Genomic DNA, 8454 nt, shown 5'->3' on the forward strand with positions numbered 1-8454 from the left:
TCCATGGCTGGAAATTTCTTTCTGATCCCAGCTGAAAATCAGCTTATTCCCTGAAGCATGAGAACTGATTGATAGCCTGTGCTGGTGGTGTGGAAGAGGTGAACCTCTCCATGACCCTTGGGCGTATGCAGCGACAGCAGATCCAGGAGCTGTGCACTAGCTACGCGCCAACGTTCTCAGCCACCCCAGGACTGACTGAACGGGCATACCACTCCATTGACACAGGTAATGCTCACCCAATTAGGGTCCAACCTTACCGGGTGTCTCCTCAAGCTAAAACTGCTATAGAACGGGAGATCCAGGATATATTACAGATGGGTGTAATCCGCCCCTCTGAAAGTGCATGGGCATCTCCAGTGGTTCTAGTTCCCAAACCAGATGGGGAAATACGTTTTTGCATGGACTACCGTAAGCTAAATGCTGTAACTCGCCCAGACAACTATCCAATGCCACGCACAGATGAACTATTAGAGAAACTGGGACGGGCCCAGTTCATCTCTACCTTGGACTTAACCAAGGGGTACTGGCAGGTACCGCTAGATGAATCTGCCAAGGAAAGGTCAGCCTTCATCACACATCTCGGGCTGTATGAATTTAATGTACTCCCTTTCGGACTGCAAAATGCACCCGCCACTTTCCAAAGACTTGTAGATGGTCTCCTAGCGGGATTAGGAGAATATGCAGTCACCTACCTTGACGATGTGGCCATATTTTCGGATTCCTGGGCAGACCACCTGGAACATCTACACAAAGTCCTTGAGCGCATAAGGGAGGCAGGACTAACTGTTAAGGCTAAGAAGTGTCAAATAGGCCTAAACAGAGTGACTTACCTTGGACACCAGGTGGGTCAAGGAACTATCAGCCCCCTACAGGCCAAAGTGGATGCTATCCAAAAGTGGCCTGTCCCAAAGTCAAAGAAACAGGTTCAATCCTTCTTAGGCTTGGCCGGTTATTACAGACGATTTGTATCGCACTACAGCCAAATCGCTGCCCCACTGACAGACCTAACCAAAAAGAAACAGCCAAATGTTGTTCAGTGGACCGGAAAGTGTCAGAAGGCCTTTAACAAGCTTAAAGCGACACTCATGTCTGACCCTGTACTAAGGGCCCCAGACTTTGACAAACCGTTCCTAGTAACCACAGATGCATCCGAGCGTGGTGTGGGAGCAGTTTTAATGCAGAAAGAACCTGATCAAGAATTCCACCCTGTAGTGTTTCTCAGCAAAAAACTGTCTGAGAGGAAAAGCAACTGGTCAGTCACTGAAAAAGAATGTTATGCCATTGTCTACGCTCTGGAAAAGCTACGCCCATATGTTTGGGGACGGCGTTTCCACCTGCAAACCGACCATGCTGCACTGAAGTGGCTTCACACCGTCAAGGAAACTAACAAAAAACTTCTTCGGTGGAGTTTAGCTCTCCAAGATTTTGATTTCGACATCCAACACATCTCAGGAGCTTCTAACAAAGTGGCTGATGCACTCTCCCGTGAAAGTTTCCCAGAATCAACTGGTTAAAATTGTCCTTGAGATGTGGAAAATATTGTTAGTCTTTATGTACTTGGTAGTATATTTAGAGATGCATGTGTCTTATTAACTCTGTTTTTCCTAGAGCTCCAGGAAGAAATCTCAGCCAGTGTTTCACCCTAGCTGAGATTTGGGGGGCGTGTCATAAATATAAAGGGAAGGGTAAACCCCTTTGAAATCCCTCCTGGCCAGGGGAAAGCTCCTCTCACCTGTAAAGGGTTAAGAAGCTAAAGGTAACCTCGCTGGCACCTGACCAAAATGACCAATGAGGAGACAAGATACTTTCAAAAGCTGGGAGGAGGGAGAGAAACAAAGGGTCTGTCTGTCTGTCTATATGCTGGTCTTTGTCGGGGATAGACCAGGAATGGAGTCTTAGAACTTTTAGTAAGTAATCTAGCTAGGTATGTGTTAGATTATGATTTCTTTAAATGGCTGAGAAAAGGATTGTGCTGAATAGAATAACTATTTCTGTCTGTGTATCTTTTTTGTAACTTAAGGTTTGCCTAGAGGGGTTCTCTATGTTTTTTAATCTAATTACCCTGTAAAATATCTACCATCCTGATTTTACCGGGGGGATTTCTTTATTTCTATTTACTTCTATTTTTATTAAAAGTCTTCTTGTAAGAAACTGAATGCTTTTTCATTGTTCTCAGATCCAAGGGTTTGGGTCTGTGGTCACCTATGCAAATTGGTGAGGCTTTTTATCCAACATTTCCCAGGAAAGGGGGGGGTGCAAGTGTTGGGAGGATTGTTCATTGTTCTTAAGATCCAAGGGTCTGGGTCTGTAGTCACCTAGGCAAATTGGTGAGGCTTTTTACCAAACCTTGTCCAGGAAGTGGGGTGCAAGGTTTTGGGAAGTATTTTGGGGGGAAGGACGCGTCCAAACAGCTCTTCCCCAGTAACCAGTATTAGTTTGGTGGTGGTAGCGGCCAGTCCAAGGACAACGGGTGGAATATTTTGTACCTTGGGGAAGTTTTGACCTAAGCTGGTAAAGATAAGCTTAGGAGGTTTTTCATGCAGGTCCCCACATCTGTACCCTAGATTTCAGAGTGGGGGAGGAACCTTGACATAGCCCTTGTGCTTTTATCCTAGCTAGATGCTATTCTTAGTCACAATATAAAAATGCTGAATCATTTTACATCCTAAAAAGAACAGGAGTACTTGTGGCACCTTAGAGACTAACAAATTTATTAGAGCATAAGCTTTTGTGAGCTACAGCTCACTTCATCGGATGCATACAGTGGAAAATATAGTGGGGAGATTTTATATACACAGAGAACATGAAACAATGGGTGTTACCATACAGACTGTAACAAGAGTGATCAGGAAAGGTGAGCTATTACGAACAGGAGAGCTGGGTGGGGGGGAACGTTTTGTAGTGATAATCAAGGTGGGCCATTTCCAGCAGTTTACAAGAACAGTAGGAGGGGAAATAAACAAGGGGAAATAGTTTTACTTTGTGTAATGACACATCCACTCCCAGTCTTTATTCAAGCCTAAGTTAATTGTATCCAGTTTGCAAATTAATTCCAATTCAGCGTCTGTTTTTGAAGGTTTTTTGTTGAAGAATTGCCACTTTTAGGTCTGTAATCAAGTGACCAAAGAGATTGAAGTGTTCTCCGACTGGTTTTTGAATGTTATAATTCTTGATGTCTGATTTGTGTCCATTTATTCTTTTATGTAGAGACTGTCCAGTTTGGCCAATGTACATGGCAGAGGGGCATTGCTGGCACATGATGGCATATATCACATTGGTAGACGTGCAGGTGAACGAGCCTCTGATAGTGTGGCTGATGTGATTAGGCCCTATGATGGTGTCCCCTGAATAGATACGTGGACACAATTGGCAACGGGCTTTATTGCAATGATAGGTTCCTGGGTTAGTGGTTCTGTCGTGTGGTGTGTGGTTGCTGGTGAGTATTTGCTTCAGGTTGGGGGGCTGTCTGTAAGCAAGGACTGGCTTGTCTCCCAAGATCTGTGAGAGTGATGGGTCATCCTTCAGGATAGGTTGTAGATCCTTGATGATGCGTTGGAGAGGTTTTAGTTGGGGGCTGAAGGTGACAGCTAGTGGCGTTCTGTTATTTTCTTTGTTGGGCCTGTCCTTAGTAGGTAACTTCTGGGTACTCTTCTGGCTCTGTCAATCTGTTTCTTCACTTCAGCAGGTGGGTATTGTAGTTGTAAGAACGCTTGATAGAGATCTTGTAGGTGTTTGTCTCTGTCTGAGGGGTTGGAACAAATGCAGTTGTATCGTAGAGCTTGGCTGTAGACAATGGATCGTGTGGTGTGGTCTGGATGAAAGCTGGAGTCATGTAAGTAAGTATAGTGGTCAGTAGGTTTCCAGTATAGGGTGGTGTTTATGTGATCATCGCTTATTAGCACCGTAGTGTCCAGGAAGTGGATCTCTTGTGTGGACTGGTCCAGGCTGAGGTTGATGATGGGAAGGAAATTGTTGAAATCGTGGTGGAATTCCTCAAGGGCTTCTTTTCCGTGGGTCCAGATGATGAAGATGTCATCAATGTAGCACAAGTAGAGTAGGGGCATTAGGGGACGAGAGCTGAGGAAGCGTTGTTCTAAGTCAGCCATAAAAATGTTGGCATACTGTGGGGCCATGCGGGTACCCATAGCAGTGCCGCTGATCTGAAGGTATACATTGTCCCCAAATGTGAAATAGTTATGGGTGAGGACAAAGTCACAAAGTTCAGCCACCAGGTTTGCCGTGACATTATCGGGGATACTGTTCCTGATGGTTTGTAGTCCATCTCTGTGTGGAATGTTGGTGTAGAGGGCTTCTACATCCATAGTGGCTAGGGTGGTGTTTTCAGGAAGATCACCGACGGATTGTAGTTTCCTCAGGAAGTCATTGGTGTCTCGAAGATAGCTGGGAGTGCTGATAGCGTAGGGCCTGAGGAGGGAGTCTACGTAGCCAGACAATCCTGCTGTCAGGGTGCCAATGCCTGAGATGATGGGGTGTCCAGGATTTCCAGGTTTATGGATCTTGGGTAGCAGATAGAATACCCCTGGTCGGGGTTCTAGGGGTGTGTCTGTGCGGATTTGTTCTTGTGCTTTTTCAGGGAGTTTCTTGAGCAGATGGTGTAGTTTCTTTTGGTAATCCTCAGTGGGATCAGAGGGTAATGGCTTGCAGAAACTGCTGTTGGAGAGCTTCCCAGCAGCCTCTTTTCATATTCCAACCTATTCATGATGACGACAGCACCTCCTTTGTCAGCCTTTTTGATTAGGATGTCAGAGTTGTTTCTGAGGCTGTGGATAGCACGGTGCTCTGCACGGCTGAGGTTATGGGGCAAGTGATGTTGCTTTTCTGCAATTTCAGCCTGTGCACGTTGGCGGAAGCACTCTATGTAGAAGTCCAGTCTGTTATTTCAACCTTCAGGAGGAGTCGACCCAGAATCCTTCTTTTTGTAGTGTTGGTAGGAAGGTCTCTGTGGGTTAGTATTTTGTTCAGAGGTGTGTCAGAAACATTCCTTGAGTCGGAGACATCAAAAATAGGATTCTAGGTCACCACAGAACTGTATCATGTTCGTGGGGGTGGAGAGGCAGAAGGAGAGGCCCCGAGATAGGACAGATTCTTCTGCTGAGCTAAGAATATAGTTGGATAGATTAACAATATTGCTGGGTGGGTTAAGGGAACCACTGTTGTGGCCCCTTGTGGCATGTAGTAGTTTAGATAGTTTAGTGTCCTTTTTCTTTTGTAGAGAAGCAAAGTGTGTGTTGTAAATGGCTTGTCTAGTTTTTGTAAAGTCCAGCAACAAGTAAGCTTGAGTGGAAGGTTGTTTTTTTATGAGAGTATCCAGTTTTGAGAGCTCATTCTTAATCTTTCCCTGTTTGCTGTAGAGGATGTTGATCAGGTGGTTCCGCAGTTTCTTTGAGAGTGAATGGCACAAGCTGTCAGCATAGTCTGTGTGGTGTGTAGATTGTAATGGATTTTTTACCTTCAGTCCTTGTGGTATGATGTCCATCTGTTTCCAACCTTCCTGCTTTGGAAATAGGTTTTGGAATAGGGTTTGATGGCTTAGCTGCAGGCCCATCTTTCTGGAAATTATTGGGTATCACTATGAAAAGTTTCAGATCGCAATTTGGTCTTGTCATTGCAGCACTGAGTCTGGCCTCTTGTGGTTATGCAAGGCTCTGCTCAGAGCAATTAAGGCAGAATAATATTTTCCAGTACTTTTAAAAGACCTTTCTGCAGCTTTCTTATATCATCGTGACCCCACTCGGTACTTAGAGAAACAGGTCAATTCATTATCATTTGTCCTTCACTTCGCCCATACTTTTTTTACATTGCCACGATTGTTTTATCCTTAGTATCTGCCTTTCTGTTTATATTCATCGTGGTTTTCCGCCAGCTCAGTTTGAGCATTTCTGTTTGTATTTTGTGAGTAGATATTTTCTTTAAGCGATAGATAGATAATGCTGTAATGTACTACTTTTGTGTTTATGTTTGAAATATCGTCCTTGAATATCAGGCCCACAGGAAGGCTAATGTACATTCAGCTCAACTATTACCCAGTCAAGAAAGGGTTAAAGAGCTGCTCTGGGCACAGTCAGCCTCAGCCTGGTGTACCTGTGAGGCTTGAGCTGTGCTCAGTGCAGTGTGGCAGTCTGAAAGAGCAGCCCAGAGCTCTCTGGCCCCTAGAAGCACAGACTGGGACGATGATTTCAGTCCTTGGCCACTCAGGCTCTCTCAGAAAGGAGAAGGGATAGTACTTCCCTTCCACCTTTCCATCTTTGGCTTCCACAATGCCTAGGGCTCTGCTTTTCTTTGGACTACTTAAATCTCTTCCCACAAGTGGACGTATACCTTGAACAGGTGTTGAGAGAGGACCAGTGCCCATCCTCTCCCAAGGGGGTGCTAGAGAGGTATAGCTTACTACACTGGGAAATCTCCTTGCTGACAGATTTATTTCTGTCAGTATAGTCTTAAAACTGTTCACATGATGCTGGTAAGACACTGACACCACAGCTGCATTCAGCAGCCATTTGACCTTACTGGAAGTCCTTTCATGCTATTTTTCAGGTAAATGACATGATGCGTGCTCCTTTGGTTGGCAAGAAACTTCCTGGAGAAATCATGGGCTCCAGTCTGTCATTCATCAATATGCCTGATGTTTTATCATCTCAAGAACATCAAGATGTTGTGATATTACCTTTCCCTGAAGGAGGTTGAATTGCTTTTATTACTTCCTGCCTGAATTATTGATGATCTCTTTTCTGGAGCTCTTCCAACAGGAGGATTACAGCAGCTACAACTGATTCGAACTGCCCTTGCCAGGATTTTAACAGACTAAAATATATTCCCGTGTCTCTCTCCTGCTTTGGGGGTACAACACCATCTTCCTGTAGAATCTGATAGATGTAAAACGAGTGTTGTTTATGTTTGAGGCATTTAACCCTTATATCTTACCAACTTGATATCACTTTTGTTGATGCCAGCCTAAGTATCTATACCAAGAGCTAACTTCTACACTGATTTACACCCTGTACAATCCCACTGACTTCTGTTTTTTCGCATAGGATTTCAGCCTTAAGATCCTGTTTTATTACTATGCTATTAACTCCTCACCCGAGGATGCTTTAGTTTTCAGGTATGTGGACTCACAGATCCTTTGCTAATCTAAAATGCAACCCTAAATCCCACCATTAATTTTTAACCTAATTTTGGATTAGTATTTGTTCAAGAACCTGATTTGTTTTCATGAAGAATATATTTTATTAAACCAAGCCCTGAGCTTTTTTGAAATGTAGAGAAGCTACGTTCTCAATGCTCAGGACAGTCAGTCAGTCTGTCACACACTCTGATCAAAGCCTCCAACAAGCCCATGCAGTAACCACACACCCATCCTGTTTTGAAAGTGAGAGCTCCCATTTCTATGCTTACATAAGAAACAGAACCGTACAAAGAACTGATTTTTATTTTGTTGGTTCACTGGCTGAACTGAAAAAAAAAATTTCAGATCTACCCCAAATTTTTTTTTGTTTGTTTTCTTGGTAAAATAAACAAACAAAAATATTTCAGTTTCAGGCATTTTTAACTACTTTTCTATTGAAATCAAAGGAAAACAGGTGGTGTTGCTGTCATCACCCTTGTACCCAATAACTTACTGAATAGGGCACACACATTGGCTGTAGGAAGACCTGAGTTCAAATCCCTGCTCCAGTGTCTCAGTCTCTCCTATTGAAGTTGTTCCACTTTCCATACATTAAATATTCTTTGGGCCAGAATGTGAGAATGATTGTAGCCTCCTGGTTAGGGTCTTCACCTGGGTTCCAGGCCTTGCTCCAATGCATATTTAACTATCATTGAATTTATGATGAATTCACAAAGAGTTTCAAGTCAACCAATTTTTGGCAAACACACTATTTATCTGAAAAATTTTGCCTCACTCTGATAATAAATTCCTCTAAGAACAAATAGTTCAAATGCAACACTAAACTACTATTCAAATGAATTACCAAATACAATGCCTTACCAGCCCAGTCCATTTCAACTATTACTTTTATTCTAGGGTCCCCACACAATACTGATAATTAGGGCCCTACCAAATTCACAGTCCATTTTGGTGAATTTCACGGTCATAGGATTTTAAAAATTGTAAATTTAATGATTTCAGTTATTTAAATCTGAAATTTCATGGTGTTGTAATTGTAGGGATCCTGACCCAAAAAGGAGGGGGGTTTTGGGGGGGAGGGAGAGGGGCGGCACAAGCTGTGTTCCCTATAAGCTGTGCAGTTGGGCAGCTGCCCAGAAGAGAGTCAAGTGCCACACAGTTGATTAGCAGAGCCACGCACTCTGACGTTCCCCTCTGGTGTTATCCAAACTGGTGATCTGCTAGGTCACTCCAATCCTTGACTCTGGGAGCCTTACCCAGCTCTGCATGTAAGCTGCTCCTTGGATCGTACAACCGAATGACACTAG

The sequence above is a fragment of the Eretmochelys imbricata genome, chromosome 1 (assembly GCF_965152235.1).
Source record: "Eretmochelys imbricata isolate rEreImb1 chromosome 1, rEreImb1.hap1, whole genome shotgun sequence".
In the NCBI taxonomy this organism is placed as follows: Eukaryota; Metazoa; Chordata; order Testudines; family Cheloniidae; genus Eretmochelys; species Eretmochelys imbricata.